Genomic DNA, 23,759 nt, shown 5'->3' with positions numbered 1-23,759 from the left:
GACTATTTCCTTTTATAATTTGTAACACAGCCAGTAGAACTGTAGGATACTTTGGACAAAGTCCTAGAAAATGCCTCATTTGTGATAAATAAGCTAGTAGTTGAAGAACGTATCGGAGTTGCTTTTTTCTACTGGATATATGAGTTGATAGGGTAATTTCAAATATTATATGCATAGTATCCTGCTCAAGATCATTAAATCATTTAACTGTATATGTGTCCTTGTAGCACTCCTTAGGACATGAAAAGAGATTTTAAGACATCAGAAAAGAAATAGATTAGCATAGCTGGTTATTAATCTGGGAATTTCAATAGATGAATGTCATATTTAAAACTTGGCCTCTTTAATTATTTATGCCTAATGGATGTCTCCTTTTTTTTTCAGTAGAAAGGATACTGCTGATTTAAATGCCCATGAATTACCGCCTCAAAGTGCACTTAAAAATTTTCTCAGTCCTAAACCCCCAAATTATGGGAAAGGAGATAAAACAGCTGTTACTGCTGTTGTGTCAGGGAACATTTATTTGGCTAGACAGCTTTTTTTCATACTACTTACAATAATATGTGTTTCAAAAGTACAGATTAGACACAGTGATAAATCTGTATCCCTTCAGTGAGCCTGAGTGTCTGCATTCAGTTACAGCCTTCTTAAAATACAGTGGTGGATTCCTGCTTGTACCATGCTGGCTGAGTCCCAAATTAGTTTAACAATTACTGTTCCTAAAACACCAAGCTTGGTTCAGAGCTGGAATGTGAGACCTCAGAATACTCAAACAGGGTCAATAGATATCTCTTGACACCCACCAAAGGCCTTTGTCTCTTCCCATGTTGCCTTGTTTTTAAAGGTTTCAGTCTATGAACCACACCATTTTAACTGACCTTATTTCTTCAATTTGTTTTTATTTTGATAAATACATGCTGCTGCCTTGCATTGGTCTGCATGTCTGGAAGGGTGTTTTCTTCATCATTTTCCCATGAAAGCTCTAAAGCAGCTCTGTCCTTTGTCCCCTTTATTTGTTCCTAGTATCAAAATAATCTCCACACTATTAAACTAGCTTTCCTGAGTCACCCTAGACTTCCTTCTCCTGTAGAGATGAAAATCTCAATATATCTCTCTGGATATTTTGGAATCAAGACATCAGTTCAAATTCAGTATGGTTAAAGACAGCTACCAGCCTTTCCTTCCAAACCTTCCCTAAGTCCTCACGTGCAGATAAACTAGATATTATACATTGATTCTGTACATAATATCTTTGAGATAAGATGTTTTCTGTCCATCCATGGCTAAAACTCTCACATAAACTTTATTTTGGATCTGAACTATAAAAGTCCTTTTCTGTGAACTTGGTAGATTCAATATGATACTGCTGTTATCCACTCAGGATGCTGCTCCACCTTTTTTAAATTATCTTCAACATAAGCTGATAATTTTGAATGTCCCTTTCAGCTTAACCACAGCCTCTTCTCATTTCCTACTAAAATGTCCATTTTATTCCAAACAATCCATGATGATAGATTCACAGTGTTTTTGTTTTTTTTTTAAAGATACTTCTGCCAAAAATGCTGGTCAGTAGTTGTTACTGTTATTTTGTTCTCAGCATCCTTCTGCTTTTCTGTGTCTAGAATTGGGATTTTTGTCTGATTTGTTTAGAGTGTAAGATGTTTCTGGCCAGGATGCCCTTGTTTTACTCTGTTTATAGTACAGTGTGAGTCTGATCCGTGACCAAAGTTCCTACAGCTATGGTAAAACAAGTTGCAATAGATGGGTTTCCCTGACTTCATATCTTCATATGCCCTTTTCTGTTGTTGTTGTTTGGGGTTTTTTGGTGGTGTGGGCTTTTTGGTTTTTTTTTGTTTGTTTGTTTGTTTTTGTCCTTACTGTCACTGGTTATAAAGGGATCAGATTCTTTTCTGTAACACCAAATGCTGGTTGACACTAGAGGAATGAACTACTGAAAAATTAAATGTCATAACTAAGTGCTTACAGGAACTGAGATTTCTGAAGCTGTAAACAAAAACAAGGATTACATGAGAAAGAGATGTTTTCTTGAAGACTATCTCAGCTGATGTTTTACATCTTACTTTTCTTTGGGGGGGGGAACAAACAAACCACAATAAAATAACACCCATTCCCTCACTCAATTTTTTCTGACTCCTCAGGTCTTCAGAGCTGAGTCATCTCTTTTGTGTATTTCCCACCATTTTCAGTCTCCTTGACTTCTGTCTTTCCATTTTCATTGGAGTTCTTAGGACAAGTTCCAATTTTAACATTGTTTTTCCAACATTATGTTTCTCCAATAAAATTCTTCCCTGTGTGTTTCTATAGTCAGACCATTTATTTCAATAGCACATTGAGATTTATTCCAATCTTCCGCAGTGAGAAGGTTTTGGAACGGCAGCCATTTAACAAAAAAAAGGAAAGTAAATACAATTGGAACAAATCTAATATGAATATATCAAGCTTATAAAGTTGGCATTGATTTGCTGTTTAGTCTAACTACTTCTTCTAATTGCAATATGCATACATGATAGTCCCTTTGTTCATTTTTAGCTTTTTGTAGGCACCATATAGACATTTTTGTATCTTCTCCAATATTTTTAATAGTTTCCAGTGACTATTCACAGACTAAGCGAGAGCTTCATTTTGAGCCAAATAGTGTCTGTTCTGCTTTCCAACCTATATGTTATTTGCTAGTTATTTGAATGTCGTAGCCTCTTTGGTTGTACTTTCTTCTATCCTGTTTTGTCTACCCTGTCTATATTCTATTCTTATAACCTTCAGAGAATGTTTTTTTGGGCCCCATCCAAGGCTGTATTTGTTCAGGTGAACTTCAGGAAATTTCAGGGTAAAATAATCCTTCATTCTAACAGTCCGTGGAGAATTTAAATAGATCAATCAAAATTATGTCAGGTATTACTGTCTGGGGTTATAAGTAAACCAATGTTTAGGGAGGAAAACTGTCTAAACAAATGAATGCCTATGAAGTTAATACTTGGGAAGATCTATGAGCAAGAGGAAAAACCATTGTATCATCTTTTCCATCTCATATATTAGTTAATCCAAAGTGTGTTGTTTGACGTCTCCATTTCCTGTTTGGGTAGTGCATATGTACTAAGTTCTGGTGATGAGTTATTTGTTTGTGCAGTTGGATTCCAGATAATCAAAATAAAAATGTTTAGAGCTGCACATCAAAGCCAATATCGTAATTAGTTAGCATTAAAAATTCTCTACTTCGATAGAAGGAAATAACAAGTTCCTCACACCAATTCCAAATAAATAAGCATTTCAGATTAAGAAAACGATATGCTATGCTTAGATCTGTCTGGTCCCAAACCTTGGCCTTCGGGACCAAATCAGGGGTTTTCAGAGTGCAGCTTCCTAAAATTCCTGGTAAAAATTGCCTGTTCTTGGCTGGTTTTTTAACCTCCAGAGTGATTCAGGCCCACAACCTGACAAACCAATCTTGCCACACAAATTTCTGCATCCAGGATAGTGTGGTAAAAAGCGACTGTACTGATCTGTGCTGATGACCAGGCAGCACCCGGTGGGGTTGGACTATCCAATAGCCCAAATTAAAATGTTCTAAGCCATGGTTGCCTTTTGTATTACATGCAGTACTTTGAGTCTGTAATCAGTTTCTTAAAATCTTTATCATAGTGTTCTATGGGTTATCATTGCCTTACTGTCTGGTTTCATCATTCCCATTAGTAATTACTATACAACTGCTAACCCTGCACGTAAACACTAACCGATAGCAGGACTGTGTAAGTGTTCCTGTGTAACTGTTCCCACTGTGTATTTTGAAACAGCAGTCAATTTTTAAACAATTAATGGAGGAGGAAGAAGAGGCTGCTGCTTCCATTGGATCCACTACCACAGCAACCATCACAACATCACTCTTTATCCCGTCTGTAAATTGCAGTGAGACTTACATGTGATTTGGACACACACGGGTGCCTATGTTTGGAAGCAAACTTAGTAAATTAATATAACAAGGATGTATTAATAACTATTTCCTTTCATTCTAGGTAAGCTTTATTAAATCATTAGGCACTTTATCTTTTCAGGACTTAACAGATGATCAGTGAGAAAACTGATCTTTGTTACAAGAATAATTGCAATGCAGGTTTTATACTTTCTGGTTTCATGTTATTGATGGACCATCACAGTTCTAATGTCCTTTTGAAACAGTGTGGGGCATTTATCTGTTTGGGAAAACACTCTGATCTGAAAGTAGTAGAGCCATTTATTATGGAGACAGACTAGCTCAAAGCGTACTCTGCAAATGGAATGGAATGCAAAAGGTCTTACAGCTTTTTGAAAATTAGTATGTATATTGTGTTAATTTTGTATTATCAGGTAACATCGTGACCACTCAATTTGTGTGAAGTCTCTAGGGTTAAAATATTCTTTAAACAGATGTTTATTTTTGGACAGGCCTATTGAGTTGTCTCCTATTGTATGTTAAAGTAGCTGTTCTCAGAGGTCACAGAGAGTTCAGCTTTACAAAGACACCCTTATTTTGTAGAAAATGAATCTTCAGCGTCTTTAATAGGAACTAATAAAAATATCTGTTATAAAACTTTTTTAGAACGTGTCGTCTGATGACTTGTCCAGAGAGAAAGGGGAAGGGTAGTCTTGGGGTACAAGTTTGGACAATAAACATAAACATGAAAGCATATGCTCTGTTTTCACTACGTGTAGATACCTGTGTATTTTTTTAACGTTTCTGCCGCAGGACCATCATTCTTATTTGTGCTTGTTTCTTCGTCCTAAACCTACATACTTAGGAAAACATTGGTTTCCTGAGCAGCAGATGCTATTCTCAAAGGCAGGGATCCATCCACGGGACCCAGCTGGCTGGAGTGTGCCCTCGCAGCTGAGGAGTTTGGAGTCCCAGGCTGACAGCAGGGCCAGCCCGCACCCATCCCTCTCTGTCCTCAGAGTGAAAGAGTAATTCAAGCTTGAAACCACAGCTTCAAGTAAACAGTAAAAGAGAACGCTCCGATAGCTGTGGAAAGAGAACTCCGTACTTTTTCCCAGGGGGAGGACAGCTGTAGCTGCGGCAAATCGCCTTTCGCATTGCTGTCTCTGAGGTACCAAGAGTGATTTATTTTACTGACCTGCTTAGCGGCTGGCTTTATCTATTGCAACAGCCAGCTCCAATCTGTGGGGCTGACGCCGAGGAGCGTGGTCTGGTCAGGTACCTGTCATCTCCTTGCAGCTACCGGTGTAGGAGATGGGGCACGACCATGGGGAACAGCATGGGCACGTGGGGACACCTCTGTGACGAAACCTTGCAGGTGTTTTAAATGAGTATCGCTGCTAGTAGGCACGTATGTGCTTAGCACGAAGGATCTGAAGACACTTTAAAAATCCCAATATTCTTGTAAAGCCTCGGTCATCATTGTGTTCCATTGAAACTGGAGGAGCGCTAACTGGGAATTTTAAAGGGAGACTGGTGGGAAATGATTGGTTCTGAGGGGAAAAGGTTTGAAAACAGAAAGTTTGCAGACAATTTCTGAGGCATTTTCCTACAACGTAGGTTGTGTAAGTATTAACTGCATTTTTTTCCCGAAGGTCTAGACTGAGAGGAATGTTTGGGAAAGCGGGGGGAGTTGGTGTTTACCATTCCCGCTTTATATTCAGCGTGTCCTCTGTGCCTCGGTCCAGTGGGGCGGATTATCTATTACGATGAGGAGCGAAATGGTTAATATCATCCGTGCAGGCCGGTGGCCGTTCTTAGCCGGCTCCCTCGGCGGAGGCAGGTGAAGGGGCCGTGGGTGAATGAAGCCGCCGGGATGGCGGGTCCGCCTTTATTCGGACTCTTTCCAGTGGCTCTCCCCTTTGGCCAGCCCGCCGGGAGAGCTGTGACACGGACCAGGGGAGGGCATACCGGGCCGCCCGTGGATGAGATGCCCGGACGGCCCAGAGCGGGCCGGACGGGGCCTCCCCTCGCCCGGCCCCGCGCCGGGCGCCCTCCCCCGCCGCCGGGCACAGGCTCCCCATGGCGTCCCGGCGGTGTGAGGGCGGGGGACGTCAGTGTGAGGGGGCCGGTCCTGGGAAGGGCAGGGCGGCCGCGTCCCGTCCCTCCCCGCCCCTCGGCTCCCTCCCTCCCTCCCTCCCGCCGGCTGGGGGCGGCCGGGTCGGGCGCTCGCCGGGATCCCATTCCTCCTTCCTCGGTGCATGGTCGCGGCGGGAGCGGGGGAGGGCGAGCCCGGCGGGGCGCGGGCCGGAGGCGGCGGGAGCGGAGCCCCAGCGCGGAGGAGCCGCCACTGCCCGGCGGAGGTGAGGAGGAGGAAGAGGAGGCGGCGGCGGCGGCAGCGGCGCCGTCGCCGCTGAAGTTGTGGAGGGAAGGAGGGAGGACAGGAACCGCTGGCTGCCTTTCCATTCATTGACCGTGCGGCGGCCGGGCTGCAGCTCCCCTTCGTCCGGGGCCGGTAGCTGGGAAACTGCCCGGGGGTGGACGAGGCACGGCGCGGAGGTGGCGGCGGGGGACGGGGCTGTGGCGCCGCTGGGGAAGCGGTGGGGCGGGAGGGCGCCCGCTCGCCCCTTCCCCGCGGGGCGGCGGGGAACCAGGGCGCGACCCGGCGGGCGGCAGCGGGGCGCCCGGAACGGCCGGGCTCCCTCCTTCCCTCCCTCCTCAGCGCGGAGGTGCCACCGAGCAGCCAGCCCAGGCGGGCGGGGTGCCCCGCGCACACGTAGGCAGCACTGGGCGGCCGCCGTTGCCGTGGGGGTGTCAGTCGCCGCGGGGAGGGCGGCGGGGGGCTCCCGCCCTCCCCCCTGTTCCTTTTCTGTGGGAAGCGCCGTAAGGAACGGGGCGGGAACGGGGGGGAGCCGGGGCGGGACGGCGGGGTCCCATGAGTCTCACGCTCTTCGTGCGGGACGGGGAGCGTGAGGAGGGGAGGTGGCGGGAGCAGGGCTGCCCCCGGCCAGGCCTGCGCCCACCGGCCGCGGCACCTGCGGCCTCTCCCGAGGAGGGCGGGCGGGAGCCGGTCGCCTCCTCAGCGAGCTGCCCGGGGGAGACAGGGTTCAAAGCTCACCTTGGCGCCTTCCCACCGCCGGCGTGTTCTTCCTTCCCTTCGCCGTGCTGGGCTCAGTTCTCGAGGAGAAGCGGGAGTATCGCCTTTCTTAGGGCGCTTCAGGAAAGGGCAAGAAGTGCACGGCACAAGTTGCCGGCGAAGGTTTGTTGGTGGTATAAGGTGTCGCTCCGAAGGAAGCCGGTAACAGACTGCTGAGGTTGGATCCCCTCAGTCAGGAGTTGTGGGGGCCTGGGAGCAACATCAAGGACAACACCACGGGCTGGCAGCGCGGTGTCCGGACAAGTGTGCGTTGCCGGTACGGTACCTGGTGGCAGAGCAGCTGGGGTTGCTCCATCGCAGGAGGCTCACACCCAGCCAGAAGGAAGCAGATGAGATGCTGTGCACGTCCTGATGGGAGATGTGTATTAAGAATAGCTGGAAAAAAAAATTAAAAAGCTCTAGCAGACCTCCTCTAGAGGAAAGTATTATATATGTTAATTAAAAGGTTTGGCTTTCTGAGGGAGACATTCCTAAGCTCCATTACAGATACCTTAGTGAAGATACCTCCTTGGTCCCAGTCCTGTGCATTCTCACATCTGCAGTGAGCTCTTTTGTTTTCAGGGGATTTGTTTTCGTAGTAGAAGCCTTATAGAGCTGTAATGCATCGAGGCCTAAATAAAACACACAGTGTGCACCAAGAGCGGCTTGTTAGAAAGTGTCAGTGATGCTAAAATCAATGTCCTGCTTTATTCTGAATAAAACATGCTACAAAAATACAATCCCTGTTAATCGCCGGCACTTTCTTGAGTATTTTCTCCATGTCTGCCCACTGTTAGATGCAGGATATAAACAGACCGTCATTCTGTTCTGCTAGGGCAGTTGTTAATGAGCGAGTTTTATCTCAGATGTGGTGTCGTGGGACCATTCTTTGATTTTCATTGTATATGCTAATTGCAGCCACTCCAGCTTTAATCACATCACTGCTTTCCTTGACAAGTTTTCTCTGTCTGGGTCATGGGGTGGGTTTAATCAGTACTTCGGAAAGTGCCCACTTTATCTTTTTTTAGTTAATCATCTGTTTCTATTAAGAATTCTGGGAAATGCTTGAGTGATGATGTACCCACATGTTGGGTAAGTAACTGTAGTGTGTCATTTGCTTTTAAGACCATAAATCACTGTGACTGGATGCAGCATTCCTATATCAGAATGTTACAGTCACTTCTTTTTACCTATTTAATCAAAACATATTCCTCCACATCTATGTCCCTCTTGATTGTGCTGGGCTGGTAAATTTGGATGAGGAATACTGCCGCCAAAGACTGAAAGGAAGCCAGTAATTGGCACGATCCTTTTTCATGTTCTAGCTTGTAGCTGTGAAAATTGCTTGTGGTGTTCTGTAATACAGTAGGACAATGACATACTAAGCGCTATATGCTATTGCGTCAGCAGAAGGTGGTTGGATCGCAGGTGACTGTATAGCTCCCACCAGGCAAGAAACCCGATGTTTCATTTTGCATACAGTGTAGACATTATTGTTTAAATAATAATTACATGAAAAGAAGGATTCGTTATTTTTCTGAGTGATGTGAAGAACATAATTATTATTCATCAAAATCTGTATTTCCAGAAGTTTCTCCTTTGTTAGACAGTCAGTACCAGTTGGAGGGCTCCCCAGTGACAGAGGTGTGGTGGTTGCGATGAGGGGATGTGTTGAACACGGGATGGCAGCTCCTAGCTGATGTAAGATTCCTGGTTATCCACTGTAGGCAACAACAAATTTCTAGGAATTTCAACCTCAGCATCTTAAAGCCAACTCATTACAAAAGGAAAAGGGAAAAGTCTCTTCACGTAGCAATAGCCCCCACTGGAACGGCTGGGCTTCCCCCTTGCCATTCCACAGTCCCAGAGCTGTTTGTTGGAGCTCAGAGGGGAGGTGAGGATGGCTGCTCCGCTGTCCCCAACTGTCCTTGCTTGCCATGTACACGTATGCGTCCACAGGCACATGCACACGCGGCTCCTTTTGTTGGCTGACCCTTTGCACCATCCAGCCTGCAGAGAGGAGAGCAAAGGAGAGCAGCTTCTGAACTGCTGGTGGCATTTGGCAATGAGAGAAGCCGTTTTGTGTCCCCCATTCCTTCTGTCCCCATGAACAGGGGCTTTCTGTGTCTTCCCATTTGCCACTTTTCCGCTCTGTTTTTGGTGCCTGCCTTCCCCCACAACAGTTCCCATTTTTCTGCTTTCTGCCTAGGGGATAAATCATTTGGGTGTCAACATGTTGAAGTCACTTAGGAACAAGGGCAGAGGTGGCGGAGCGGCTGGAAGGTGTTACTGGCTCTCAGAACCCTTTCTTTGATGCAGAGACAATTGCTGATGTGATTATAGCTGACAAGTCTGTTAAAATGATGCCAAAGACTTTTGCTTAGATTATTTCTCCCTTCTGGTTTTCCATCTTTCACAAAATTTGACAGGATTCTCCCAGGTCATGGTGCCTAAAATCTTCACTAGAAATTTGGAACTAACAGGGTTAGTTCCAAAATCATCTTCCTACATACAGATAAACTTGAATTAAGCTGAATGTAGGGCCTTTATAAAGCACAGATAAAAAAACCCTAGTGTTATTATCATTTGTCTTTTAAAATTGCTGGGGAAGTATGGTCAGATACTCCAAAAGCTGCATAAAGAACAGTTCTATTATTTTATTTTGAAACAGTCTTCTGAGTAAAGCAAATAGTTTCAGTCATTTTCGCGTTAAGTTATTGAAAGTAATTAATGCATTTTGGAAAACGCTGCTGATCTGAGATCTCAGTTTTTTTTAATTGCCTGTGTTTCTCCCTATGTTTAGACTTTAGGAGGTCAGACATAAACTATGAGTAAGCATTTCAACGCCAGTTAATCAGAGAATAATCAATTTTCCTAGAAGTATTTTCCTGGGAGATAATTTTGTGGAAGGTAATTCCAAAGAAAACAAAATCCACAATGAGAAAATTATTAAACTATAAATTTGCTGCATAGGCAAGCAAATGACTGCAAATATCCCCAATCTGTGTGAGTAAATCAAGAATATATCTGAAATTCTGAGCTCAGGGAATACATGTAACAACTGGGCAGTTACCTTTTCCATGACCGAGCACAAATAAATCATGGCAGAAGATATTTAGAGACTGTTGTGCTTTACACACGATCTATAAAATCCAGTTTCTGATTCAGTAGATGTAGTAAAAAATAAAATACCCTCCCTACAGTCTGTTGCTAAAGATTAATTTCTCCAGGTTTCCCTGTATTCTGGCCTTAATAATCATACCATCTTTCTCGGCTTGGAGCTGTGTAGTAGTTAGATATGAGTCTTCAAAGGAGAATCACACACATTTAGACATAACTGCATGAGCAGAGAGCTGCAGCGATATTTGTTCCTTAAAACATTTCCTATTTATATTGGTTTAAATGTTGATGTGTTAGCGTTTTCTTTGAGGCCCATGGTGAAAGCACGGAAACTAAACGACAAACCATGAAAATGAAATACTGTAAAAAGATGTGAAAAATGTCTTTGAGAAAGGGCCATATTATGTTGCAGCCGGTGAGAGGACTGCAATAAATGAACTAAGACACACAAGAAAGCCTTACTTTAAGCTGATTTTTCAGATCTTTTCATTTTCACCTTTTATGGCTTCTATTGCTCAGAAAGGATTAATGAAGCAATATTGTTGAAGCAGCTGCACAGCCTCCTTTGCCATTGGTATCAATGCCCCATTTCAAATTATTTTGTCTTAATGCTATCTTATTACAGAATCATAGAAATGTTTAGGTTGGAAAAGACCTTCAAGATCATCTAGTCCAGCCCTTAGCTAGCACTGCTGAGTCCACCGGTAAAACATGTCCCCAGGTGCCACATCTACACGTATTTTAAATACCTTCAGGGATGGTGACTCCACCACTTCCCTGGGCAGCCTGTCCCAATGCTTAATAACCCTTTCAGTGAAGAAATTTTTCCTAATATCCAATCTAAACCTCCCCTGGCGCAACTTGAGGCCATTTCCTCTTGCCCTATCAGTTGTTACTTGGGAGAAGAGACTGACCCCCACCTCGCTACAACCTCCTTTCAGGTAGTTGTAGAGAGCGATAAGGTCTCCCCTCAGCCTCCTTTTCTGCAGGCTGAACAACCCCAGCTCCCTCAGCCGCTCCTCGTAAGGCTTGTGCCCTAGACCCTTCACCAGTTTCGTTGCTCCTCTTAAAGACTAAGTAGGTATTGTTTATCCATGTTTTATACATGGTATCTAACATCTTATCAGTGAAAATGTCTTGGGTTTGAGTTAGCTTTAGAGGTCACTAATTGGCCTTCATGCTTGCTGACAGCTGACATTGCATACATTGTGTGTGTTCTCATGCATCATTTATTCACCAGTAACAGTACTAATGCTGTTGCTCTATTCCAGATGAATAACAGTAAGTTTTGTAGATAAAATCATATAATAGGCTTTAATAGAACAATTGATGTTTATTTTAAAGTTTGACTGCAGGTTGTTGGCCTTTTCATCTTGCAAGATTCTTTTTGATCCTGAGTGGGTTCTTCTGTTATGGTGCTTTAGAAAAAAATCTCCTAAGTTTACTGCTAATAGAAGTAGTCAAAGTGAAAATTGTAGCAATTAACCTGGGCCTGGTCTGAACTGAATATTGCATAGGCTTGTTAAATGCTATACAGTTTTTAAACCAGCTTCATTCAAGTAGTATGGCTTTTCAGGGTGGCTGAGACTTTATGCAGCTGCGACAGAGCTTTCTTGGTTCAGCTTCTAGGCATAATCCCTTAAACCTGTTTGGAAAGAATCACCTGTGATGTGGGAGGATAAATTCAGTCTCTGTATTTGATCTTCTGTTGAGATTGCAGATGGGGTGCCAGTTGGTGCCATCTGTGTTTATAGATTTTGCAATAGTATTCACTGGGAGATTATCTGAAAGCCAAATCAGTTTACATAGGTCAGTGAATTGCAGCTTGCAAGGCTTATGTCTGGGATCATTGTAAACAGGTTTTTCAGAGTTTTCAGTGAACTTTCAGTTGTCAAAATCTGACCTCATCTCTGAAGTGTGTGGTGGTGCTAATGCACCGATTTTATATGATGGCAAATGCATTTGAGAGAAGCTTTATTTTAATGGTTCCATGCTCTTGTTTTGTCTCTCGGCATGTGTGTGTTGCTTTGATGCATCCTGTACAAACTAATTTTGTGGAGGGAAAGCTGTAGCAAAAATATTTTAATATACAGGGGTGGTGGGTTTTTTCCCCTGAAATGTTAACCAAGTGACATATATATGCAGTGCTGTAAATCTTGTCACTGTTCCTGCATTAAAGTACCTGTGTAAGAGACGGTGCTACAGATAAGAGTACAATTTGTCAGTTGCCTGGAGTTTACTAAAGCAAGATTTGTACAGAATTTCTCAAGAGAGTTCTTTATGTGCGAAGAACAGCAGCATCTTTTTGCACAAGTATTAGTACTGATGAATAGTATGTACTGAATTGTTCTTGTGATATAAACAGTGGACGGTATCTCCAATATAGTATGCAAATACTATAGCTCTGGAAGCCTTCTATGGAACTCATTTATTTAATAAATTTAGGCAGTAAGCGTACATGGTCATTGTGATAATTTTAGCAATTGTAACTCTATTTTAGAACAGACGTCTGATAAAACCTGAGCATCATTCTGCACAGGCAAGTCTGAATAATTTAAAGTTTACAAGAAAATTTCAAATGTAAGTTCAAGTCTAAATATGGTAACCTATTCTTTTATAGCTTTTATATGTTGAGATTAGTTGCACATATGTGCAGTTGGAGTGGGTTATGGAGTAGACACAAGCAAGTAACCTGAAAAAGTAAGTTCGTATTTCCTCCAAACTGACACAAAACCTTGTCCATCTCATCTTGAAGAGTCTTAATTTTAAATTCAGTCATATTTGTTGTTTTGTTTCTGTGCTTTTAGAAGATTGGTTTAACTTACGGGTTCAACAGCAAGTGATGGGCCCAGTTTAGAATGATAATGAATTTATAGTTTTATGCTCAATAGGAAGTTTCATGCAATGGTATGTCTCTTCTCTCTTTGCATTGATTTTTCTCAGGACATTGTTTCTCTGATACGGTTTACCTTCAAAGAGTTAACAAAGGTCTCATTTTTCTCTGTGTTTTAGGTGTTCTTTAAGCTGCTAATGTACATAGTACATGACAGCTAGCGTGCAAGATTTTCCACACGCTGCCCAGCTGATTGCTCTGCTGAGATGCTAGATAATTTAGCAGAGGTAGCCAGTTTGCAGAAATGTGTATGAGGTTTGTGTTGCGCATACGTGTTTATTCAGTCATTAGTCATGATCATGACTGCATAAAATCAGTGTAATTACCTTCAACCAATCTTTATATCTAAGTGACCCAGACCACATTCCATGACAGCCCTGACAGCTTGAATTAGAGTTAGCCTTTCATCGCAGCCAAATTTGGAGTACAGAAATATCCAGCCTTTCTTGAGCTTGCTCAGTGCAAGAATGGGACATGTTAATGTGAAAGAGTGAAAGTCTAGTCTAAAACACAGCCTTAGGAATGTTCTTATTCATTGGCATTCAACCAGCGCATATCAGTGGAGTTTCCCTAGTTTTTCTGTTGCACGTTGCATGCATTGCACAGTGGATGTGCAATCTGTTGCTTTCAGGGTGCATCAGGAGTGTCACACGTGCATGTATGGACTGTACCCTGCACAGTATGCATCTGCTTCCAAGCCACATTTCAAGAATGTTTGGGGAAGGTCAGGGAATATAAGCCCATGCTTTCAGCACAATTTGTCCATATCTTGGCTGCTCGTCTTCCTTTCTTTCCACAGGCTTCTTGGAGTTGGGCAGGGAAGGGGTCTGGATGAATAGTTTATGTGTGAGAAGGTTGTTTATAACCTCGTTTTTTCCAAGGCATCCCTGTAATTCTGGGGCGGTTTTTTTGTTTTGGTTTTTTTTTGTTAAATCACTGAAAAGAAGTGATTCTGCCTCAGTTCCCAAGGAAAAGATCATAAAAAAAACAGGACTGGAAGAGGTCTTATGAAGTCATCTAGTCCATTCATCTGCCTCAGGTTAGGATCATCCACATCTGTCATCTGTGACTGTTTCTTAAGGAATTTAGCAGTCTCCCTTACATCATCCTGCCATGAGAAAATTGTCTTTTCATGTTATCCAATTCACACCTTTCTTGTTGCAGTTTAACACCATAACTGCTTGTCCGGCATCTGTCTTGGACAAAGCAAATAATTGTTTTTCTTCTTACAACATGTTTTATTATGTTTCTTCTTAACTATCATAGCGTGCTATTTCTTTAGGCCCAATTCTTTGACCTCACATGTGCTGTTTGCTCTATACCTTTTATTTTTGTTTCTTTTCTTTGGGTTGTCTTCCATTACTTCACTTCTGTCTTGTTCTGCCCAAGTTAAGACTCTGTTCTACTTGAGGTTTTCATGGTGTTGAATAAAATGGAATGGAATTGTCTTCATACGTGCTGACACGATGCATGTCTTCTTTGCAGCACTGTCACTCTTTTTCATGGTCAGGCAGTGATCCACCAGGTCTTCATCCAAGAACACAAGTTCTAAGACATTTTTCTCACTGATCATTTTATAGCTGGTTATTTCTGCCTAACTGTACCATCTTTCACATGTTCTTACTGAATACGACCCTGTTTCCTCAGGTCATACCTCCAGTTCGTCATTTTGAGTTCTCATCTTTTCCTTCAATAAGCATATTGACTTTTCTAGATTAACATTGTCTGGTAATGGAATAGTTTACTTTATCACATCATATGGATCCTGGAAATACTGAAACAAATATGCTTCAGAAACCTTACTTAAAAAAAGGGAAGACATTTCTAACTAAGTCTCTTTTTTCTGCTTATAACGATCCTTTTCAGGGAAGGAAATGTAAAGGAGAGAGAAAAATTTAGGACAAAGTATTTTCCTTGTCATGCAAGTGTTTTAAATTAGCCACATGTATTGAAGAATCTGTGGAAAGAAAAATTCACCAGACTCCTGGTAGTCCTGTGGACTGGGGAAAGCAATTCATGCCGATGCTAATGCTGGAGGGAAACATTCTTTCTCCTCAGGTCTGTCCATTAGTTTACAGGTGATGGAGGTAAATATTTTCACAAGAAACTTGTGGCCTCCATCCTTGTTTATTTTTGTAATGTTAATACTAGTTCATTGTATAATGGAAGCTCACTAAAAAATGCACTTTCAGGGCTAGCAGCTGTACTTTAAAAAATGCAAATTGTGTGTGAAAGAGGAAAACAGAAAGGTCAAACTCTGGCACAATTATATGTTGATAAGAAGGCAGGTTAAAAAAGAATTTGAGGAGTAAGTCAAGGAGCAGGAAGTCTGATGCAGAGACTGTAGGGCCAACAGATTATTGAAGAATAAAAAGAACATTCAGGGAAGGTAAGGCCATAGTAGAAAGACTAAGTGCATATTTTGAGTTTCTGTTCACGGTTGAAGAAATTGATGGAGGTTTCTGCACTGGAGTTCTTTTCTATGTGAGACTCATTAGAGGGTCAGTCTCAAACTGAAATGTTGGCAGGAGACAGAGAAGAATTGGCAAAAATGAACAAGAGCAAATTGCCACATTCAGATTCACTCAGGAATGAAATAACTGCTGATTGTGCTGTTAACAGCTGAAAATGGTAAATGCGTGGCAGTTTTAGCGGGATACCAGGAGAGATTTGGGAACTACAGAGCAGCGTGCTGGCCATCTGTAACACACAGGTGTACCAAGGAGTAGACATAGTGAACACCTGTATAAATGCAAGGTAATGGGAGCGAGATAATATGATTTTTTGAAGGGGAAATAATGCCTTGTCAACCTGGAGGCATATAGATGATGGAGATCAAGTTTTATTTTTAGACTTCTTAGGTTTCAGAAAGACTCTCAAGGAAAGCAAGCTGCCATGGTGGGGGGGGTTAGTGAAGTTTCTTACATGGATTCTGCTGTCTTAAGCAGAAAACCGAGGGTAGATATAAATGGTTTCTTGCCACAGTACAGGGAAGTTACCAGTGGAGATGCACGTGATCTGTTGTAGTGCCTCTGCTGTTCGTTTGTTCATGCATGATTCAGAAGAAAGGGTAGATTATAGAGTTTCCGTGTGCTGCTGCGTTATTCAGGGTAGTAAACAACTGTAGAAATACTTAAGACCAAGTAACTAGGCAATAAAACAGTATATGCAACTTGGTTGTGAAGAAAAACTGATGATGTATCAGGGGCAGGGAGAGCAGACCTACCTTTGCTTGTAAAGCAATGGTCTCTGAGCTGGCTGTTACCTTCTGGATATAAGAAAGACTCTACATTTGTAATAAATAGTTCCACAAGTATGTCACAGTCAAAAAAGCAAACTGAGTGTTAGAAATCTGGGATTTTATAATTCTGTCTTAAAGGAATAGAGCACAAATCCACCATTTGTGTTGATGGTGTACCCACATCTTGAGTGTTGTGTGCATTTCTGGACCACCATCTCAAAAAGGATCCATGAGAAATGGAAGAGATCCAGAGAAGTGCTGCAAAGGCAATCAGAGATGCATAACACCTTCCATACAAAGAACAGTTAAGTTGATGAGGAAAATGGACATCTGGGAGTACAATGATAATTTTATAAAACCATGAATGGCATGGTGAGGGTGATAGGGATCAGTTGTCCGTTGTCTCTCCCACTGCAAGAACTAATGAGCATGGAAATGAAACTAGCAGGTGTTTGGTTCGGGTTGGCAAAAAGAGGAGTTTTGTTTTGCGCACATATCATTAAGTTGTGTAACTCCACAGGATGTGGTGGATACTGAAAATTTATACCAATTCAAAGGGAGTCTGGACAAAATGAATGGAAGAAAAAGTCTGTAGAGAATTATAAATACATAAGTGTGACCTCTGACTTTGCAAGTCCCTGAGCTGCAAATTGTTGGAGACTGGAGAGTATTTGGGGAAAGTATGACTAAATGCTTACACTATTCTTATCCTCTTCCCCAGACATCTGCTTTTGGCTGCTCTTGGAGACGGGGGTACTGGATAGAAGATTTGACCTGGCATAATTTTAGATTTGTCTTTTCAAATTGTAAAAACTCAAGACACATTTTTCTGTGACTTAGCAGCTCAGGGTAGCATCTTGCAAATCTTGTACTTTGTAGACCAAAAGCCTCCTATTGGTTTTCCTTATAATTTAAGACAGAAGTACATTTTTAACAAAACACAAAAATTACCATGAACATTTGTCTGTCTCCTGTCAGTTGGCGTCAGCTACAAATTATGTTTCATTTCACTCATGCTAAACTGCCAGATGAGATAATACATATTGTCTCGTTTAGGGAATCTAAGCAGCTATGTCTGTAATCCTGACTTGTTTTTTCTGATTTATTTCTCCTACACGTGTGTGAAATTGCGCTTAATATGGAAGTTTTTTGTTTCTCTGCCCTTCTCCCTTCTACTATAGATACATTTTAACTGTTGACATGAACACAAAATATGTGAGATTCCCTGCAGAGTTAGAGAAAAGACTGAAAGCTGTTAGGTTTCTGATTGGGACAGAGCAGTATAGAGGGAGGAGGGTGCTGTGTTACTTATTTTTCTGCAGACACTGATTTACTGGATTGAGTTAGAGTGTTAATTCAATGGTACTTCTCTAGGGCACTCACCAGCAGATCAAAAACGCATAACAACATGATGCAGACATCTCACATAAACATACCTCGTCAGCCCAAATTTTGGTGTTAACCTTGTACTAGTAGGTTTGCTGCTTGGTCAGATACTGTTTGTCTCTCTGCAACTCAGATGATGCCAGACCAGGTATTGTTCATCCTCCTTCAGCTGGCATGGAGTCAGCATGAATGCAGCATCCTGCGCTCTGGCAAACTTGACAGAAATGTGATTGTGTCCGCACCTGCTCGGGGGTGAATTTATTGTGTGTTGATCATACCAGATGGTAATGTACCAGATGGTAATCTGGCATTAATGAGGACACTGCCATATGTTGCACATGCATTCTTTACTTTTCTGTCATGTATTAATATATTTAACTCACTTTTGCTGGGTTTTCCGAAGTGGCTCTAGGGGTTAAATTAACAATGCCTTTCACTCCAGACTGTATCTGCAGGCTTCTTCATGTCTTACCACCTAAATGTGTCCTCTATTCTTGTAAGACCAAATAAACAGTTTTATCCTCCCTTTCTCTGTGGTCTGAGGCATGGAGGAAAGTAACTTTGCCTGGAGGTGGAAAGCTTGTGTGGTGGTTATACTGCCATGTAGCTTTTTTTTGTACCAGGCGTTAGCCCATTCTGTGTTACCGCAGGTTATCCTGTGCTGCTGTGGTGGAGGCTGGGTTAAAAAGGCAAGGATCATGCAGCTATTAGGAAGTTTTTTCCTGAGCCTTCGTAGTCTGTTCCTACGTTTGCTGAAGTAGATTGGTAATATTGAAACTCCATACAGTCTACTTTATGTACCGAAGTGGGCTTTATTGAAATCTGTGGATTTGGAGGTGGAAAAAGAAGGGCAACTCTGGGTTTGTGTAGGTGAGACTATTGAAGTTTGTTGTAAATAACTGAGAGTGCTGTTTTGTTATTGTTGGGATATTTGTATGTAGTAACTACTTTGATCTCTGCACACTGAGTGAACGTTAATTAATGTTACTACAGCAGAGTTGTTTTGTGACCACCTTAAGAATAAACTGTAGGAAAACCCAGAAGTACTGTCATGTTCAAATATCATCATCTGATACCCGCAAATATTTGAATTGATGTATTTGCATATAGCAAATACAGTTATCTTCTCTGAAGGTTTATTAAAGCTGTGCCAAATGCAATCAGTTGAAGTCAGCAGCATCACAGCTGGGTATTTTGGAACTGATAAAGAAAGATATGTTTTCTGTTTAGACAGGAAAGTTGTCCAGCTCTGTTGGACTAAAAGACTTCATTGAGGACAAGGGAAGGTTTGGCCATGTCATTATCTGACTATACTGAGAAGTATGTCAGGTAACATGAAGCTACTGTTTAGATATCTAACAGTCTGCCTTTTATCTGAAGAATAATGCAAAGTTCTTTCCTAGAGAATCAGGGAGTATATCTGAGGGGCTCATACTTTAGATACAATCTGTGAAAACAGTCCAAAGAAAATCAATCTAATGATTTTTCTCCACTTAGCCTTCTGCTATTGAGTTCCGGTTGAAAAGAAAGAGAAGAAAAATGGCCTTGTGTCTAGCTATCGATCGATTGATTCATCATTGACCTTAGACATAGTATCTATGATGGTGATTCTTATTCTAGGTTTTTATGTAACCAAAGCGTACTTTTTAGGAGAAAACTGATAAAACCCTCTTTTTGGAGGTTAGATTATGGAAGGGAGATCATTAATTGAATGATACTCCAAAGAAGTCTTTACTCCCCTCCTTTCCTCCTGCAATAATCATGGTTAAAATTTTAAGCACAGTAATAATAATAATAATAATGATAGTAAGACATATCTGTCAAGGTTGTCAGACATTAGTTTATTCTTCATTCCTTAATATATTGCTCCTGAAGATATCAGAAATTGTCTCAAATGCACAAGAAGTTTTATTGTCATAAAAAATGAATTTAATAGCCAATTAACAAATCTTCTATTTGAAGTTTTTCATTCTGAATCCTTATCTATGGCCATAGAGTTCTCTGCCAGGGGACAATCTGCTTTTGTAGGCACTGATGTTTATTGCTTCGCTTTCCACTCATGCTTGCTTTCGTGACTAAGTAGAATATATTGTAGTATGTATAATAGTAGTAATGTATAGTAGAATTTTTTGGTTTTTTTCAGTGAGGATGAAGAGTACAGATTTGCATCAAACAAGCCAGATAATTTCGAAAACAAATGTGTCCCTTTCTAATGTACTTTCCTCTACTGGAAAGACTGAACAAAGACAAAGACTGATCAAAGTCAATGCTGTCATTGCTCCCTTGTGTTTTTCTGTATCTGATAATGTGAAAGGCTATTTATAAGCACTGGTTAATTAAAATCCAATGCATCAGACCCATATCTGTCTCTCTGTCTGGGCTGAGGCATCATTCATCAGCTGAGGGGGAACAGTATATGTGTAGCCATCTTTGCAAACACACGTAATATACTCCATATTATCTCTGAAATCCTCAGACATTACGGCCCATTTCAGGAAGATGTTTGTCTGATAAATGAAGAATGGGCAATTACAGTTGCATTGAATAGCATGGTGAAGCAGTTTGCAGTCTAGGGGGAAACAAGATTATCCAATACTTATTTTTAGTGGGCTGACTTAGGCCATTATGTGCCCCTCCTCAGTGAAGTTCTCAAAAATATAAAGCTTATTTCCCCTTTCTTTTTTAGAAAGCAGTGTTTTGTTTTTAACATTGGTTTCCCATGGTTTCCTGCAAAGCCTCAGGCTCTCAAAACATCTCCTTATTGAGAAAGGAAGCAGGTACAGTCAAGTGTTTGTTTTTTCTAAACGAACTGTAATTGATAAGAATAGCTGAAAACATTACGTGAAATAGTAACAAATAAGTACTGGCTTCATATTCACAGATGTCCTAGAAGGGTCCTGTGTGCAGGGCATTGTCCTTGTAAAGAGAAGAACAGGCATAAGGTCTAAGTGGTGGTGCAAGGGTGGATGCAAGGGCTCAACAGATGGACTCTGAAGTCTGGGCTCCTCCAGGCAAAACCCCCGGTGCTCTGCTTTCTCCCCAACAGTTTTCTCTGAGCTTCCTTGCTCAGGGCAGGGAGCGCTCCGTTGTATTTGTATTGCCATGGAAATTCTCAGTTTGTACCTCTCTAATCTCTGTTTATCTCATTACCAGATGATAGCAATTGCCTGTCTGCTGGTCTTGCAGTGAAACTAGTGTCCTGTTTAAAAAATAATAACTATGTCCACCTACTGGTTCTGTCTGCTGTTCGCAACTGGCAACTTCCTAGTCTCTTCGCTGTACACTACCTTTCTGTTTTTGCATATAACTCTAAATTACTTGGTTCTGGGTATGTTATATGTCATACTAGTTTTGGATTTAACTAGTTCAAATTAAATGTTTCTTTTGTTTTAACATGCGCATGCTGTTATACCATTAATGGTTGAGTAATGTAGTAATAGTCTTTGTTTATGAACCAAGAGAGGAATGAAAATTGCTGCTCATCATTGTCCTTAGTGGGTAGATGCTGGTCCATGTTTTAAGCTTTGAATCTTAGTTTTTCCATGCATGCTTTATTTTAGGGGGGTTTTGTCCATGTCTTCATGTGACTGAGATAGATTTAAAGGGGCAAATGGCTATATATGGCTATAGTCAGCCTAAACCTGTCTACGCAGCAGAAACTTCTTTTTTTTTTTTTTCCTTTTTTCTATGAAGTTCATGTGCTCTCACAGTGGAATAAATGATTCAGTAGTTGTTTTCTCCCCGTGGATTATGACTCTGCTGGGAGCCAAGTTTTTGAATGGCTCCTATGTAATCTGTTTTGTTTTGAAGATAGGGTATGTGTGGTTTGTCAAAAGGGCAGACATTCTTTACCTGTCAGCCAGTTTGAGGAGAAGCAACCATTGAACAAAAAATTTCATATTCCTCCTGTAATTTAACATGGTTGGGAACTAGTTGGTTTTCCCTTTCCTTTTGCATGGAGGTTTGGATGTTTGTAACTTGTAGGCTGGCAGAAGTCGATCCGCACCCACTTCTGTGGTCGCTGACTGTGGCTCAGACCGCTCTGCAGTTCTGAAAGCTGTTGCATCTTGAAGTTTAAAAAAATAAATGAAGCAGTGAATGGAAGACTTTGTCTAAAAATGAATTTGTTTCTCCTCTCGTGTTGGAATTATTTGAGGGTGCAAGCCTGTGCAGAGGTCTGTAGCTGTTCCTGCATTCTCAAATGCCACTGGGATAGCCAGTATTCAGTCTGGCAAGGGCAGTAGTTCTTGAGGTGCTGGTGACCATTTGGTGAATGTCGTTCTCTACTTTTCTAGCCATATGTAAATAATCTGAGCTTTGCCCTGAGTGGGTTAGTTGCTTCATGGTTACTATGTGTGACTTTCTGGAAGGAGTGTGTGGTCCGAGAGACCTCACAGATTTCCTGGATGTGGCCCACACTGTAATTGTGTCTGTTATTTATTATATCCTTTCAGAAACAGAAGATAAACTAGTTTCCCTAATGATCATGTCTTTTCATATGCTTAAATGAGTTTCTGCCTTTAGAGGGAAGTTATTTTGGCTCCCTTTCACTTATTTTTCTGTGTGCTAATGCTTTTGCTCAGCTCAGCTGGAGGATTCACCACCTACGCATTGGTTTGTTCCAGCACAAGGTAGATAGTTATTTAAATATGTGAACAGTTAAATTTTTAAACACATGCACTGTCTGGAAAATGTTATAAAAGCAAGTGGCTACGTGTTGCAGTTTTTATGATATTTAATATTTATAATAATGTGATTGCTTGTTACATGGTTAACTTTTGAGTATGTACACAGACACAGTCTTAATTTTGTTTGATTGGACATGTGAAAAAAATACTATTTGACCATAATTGACATAATTTCATAAATATTTTTTTCAAACTCGCAGTTCACTCTTGTGACAAACTAATATATAATTCCTCAGGACAGGAATCTGTTAAGAAAATACCAGCAGAGACAGACATCATAGTATCATCCCTCATTCAGCATCAAGCCTCCCAAATTAAATATCAGCAGGAAAAACACTATTTTGAATTTTATCTTGAAAAATGTTATTTAATACTATGCAGCTATGCCGTTTAAACTAAAAAGCAATGGGTCTGAGAAACCTAAAAACTGTTACTTTTTAAAGAAATGAGAAAATGCATAAGATCTGAGTTTGAGATAGTGATGTAAAAAAATCGGTTCCAATTGTCTGCAAAAATATTCTATGGAACAAGAAATGGGGAAAAGAAAAAATGTTTCCTTCTGTTTTATAACACGCCTCTCTGCCCTGGAATACATTTACGTTTGTTTGAATTGCAGGCAGTTTCAGGTACCTGTTATGAAAAGAGGTTGACAGAATCCAAGGAATTAAGACAAAGGTGTCAGAAGGATCAAAGGGTGGGTAGGATGATTTATGAGGAAAACAAAACTACTCTTAATGGCTTTGTTAAACAGTGGTGAAATGAGGTCAAAGAAGCAAGGTGATAATAGGATGAAATAAGGGAAATGTGGGCTGTGTGTCAGTGTTACTTTGTGTATTGAAATCATTTTCTCTGGAACTGTTTCCTGTCAAATACCAAAAATTGCATTACTCACATATGATAAAATTAAATAGGATGCTTTGTTCAGAAAGCAGTGCTGTAATGAGCAGTCTTGCATTGACCTAGACTGACCAGACTGTCTGTTCCCTATCACTAGTTTCTAAGAACAGTTTGTGGGTTTTTTCCTTTCTGTTTTGTTTTTAAACAAACTTCAGCTTCATTAGTGCTAAAGTTCACTAGTTCTTGAACTTGTGTTAGAGGTTGCAATGGAAGTATTTGTTGAATATTGACCTTAATATACAGAACCTGGAGGGTCACCACAATACTTCAGTGTGTAGGTTTGTAGTTAACCCTTTCATTCTCTGTCTCTAGGAAATTTTTCCGTTTCATGCATTTAAACTGGCATGTTTTCCATGATTTTTCCCCTTTTATGATTTTCTTTTTTGTTTTCTGTAATAATGTGTTTGTGCCTGTCATTGCCATCTTCTCTCTTTCTTGAGGTCCATAAGTCATAAGCAGAGGGCACGGAGCTG

The 23,759-nt window shown here is 41.3% G+C and overlaps 1 protein-coding gene across 4 annotated transcripts in view; it reads left to right on the top strand.

Moving 5' to 3' along the window:
• Positions 1 to 6,132: 6,132 nt before the first annotated feature.
• The window catches only part of LHFPL2 (LHFPL tetraspan subfamily member 2), a 123,307-nt gene continuing 105,680 nt past the window's right edge, over positions 6,133 to 23,759 (top strand). For all 4 annotated transcript variants that reach the window (XM_063319355.1, XM_063319358.1, XM_063319356.1 and 1 more), the window contains exon 1: positions 6,133 to 6,288. The gene's annotated coding sequence lies outside the window, so the exon portion shown is untranslated. The remainder of the gene's footprint in view (positions 6,289 to 23,759) is intronic.

Source organism: Chroicocephalus ridibundus, chromosome Z (assembly GCF_963924245.1).
Source record: "Chroicocephalus ridibundus chromosome Z, bChrRid1.1, whole genome shotgun sequence".
In the NCBI taxonomy this organism is placed as follows: Eukaryota; Metazoa; Chordata; class Aves; order Charadriiformes; family Laridae; genus Chroicocephalus; species Chroicocephalus ridibundus.
Note: the sequence above shows the minus strand (reverse complement) of the source record. Positions and strands in the feature narration are given on the sequence as shown.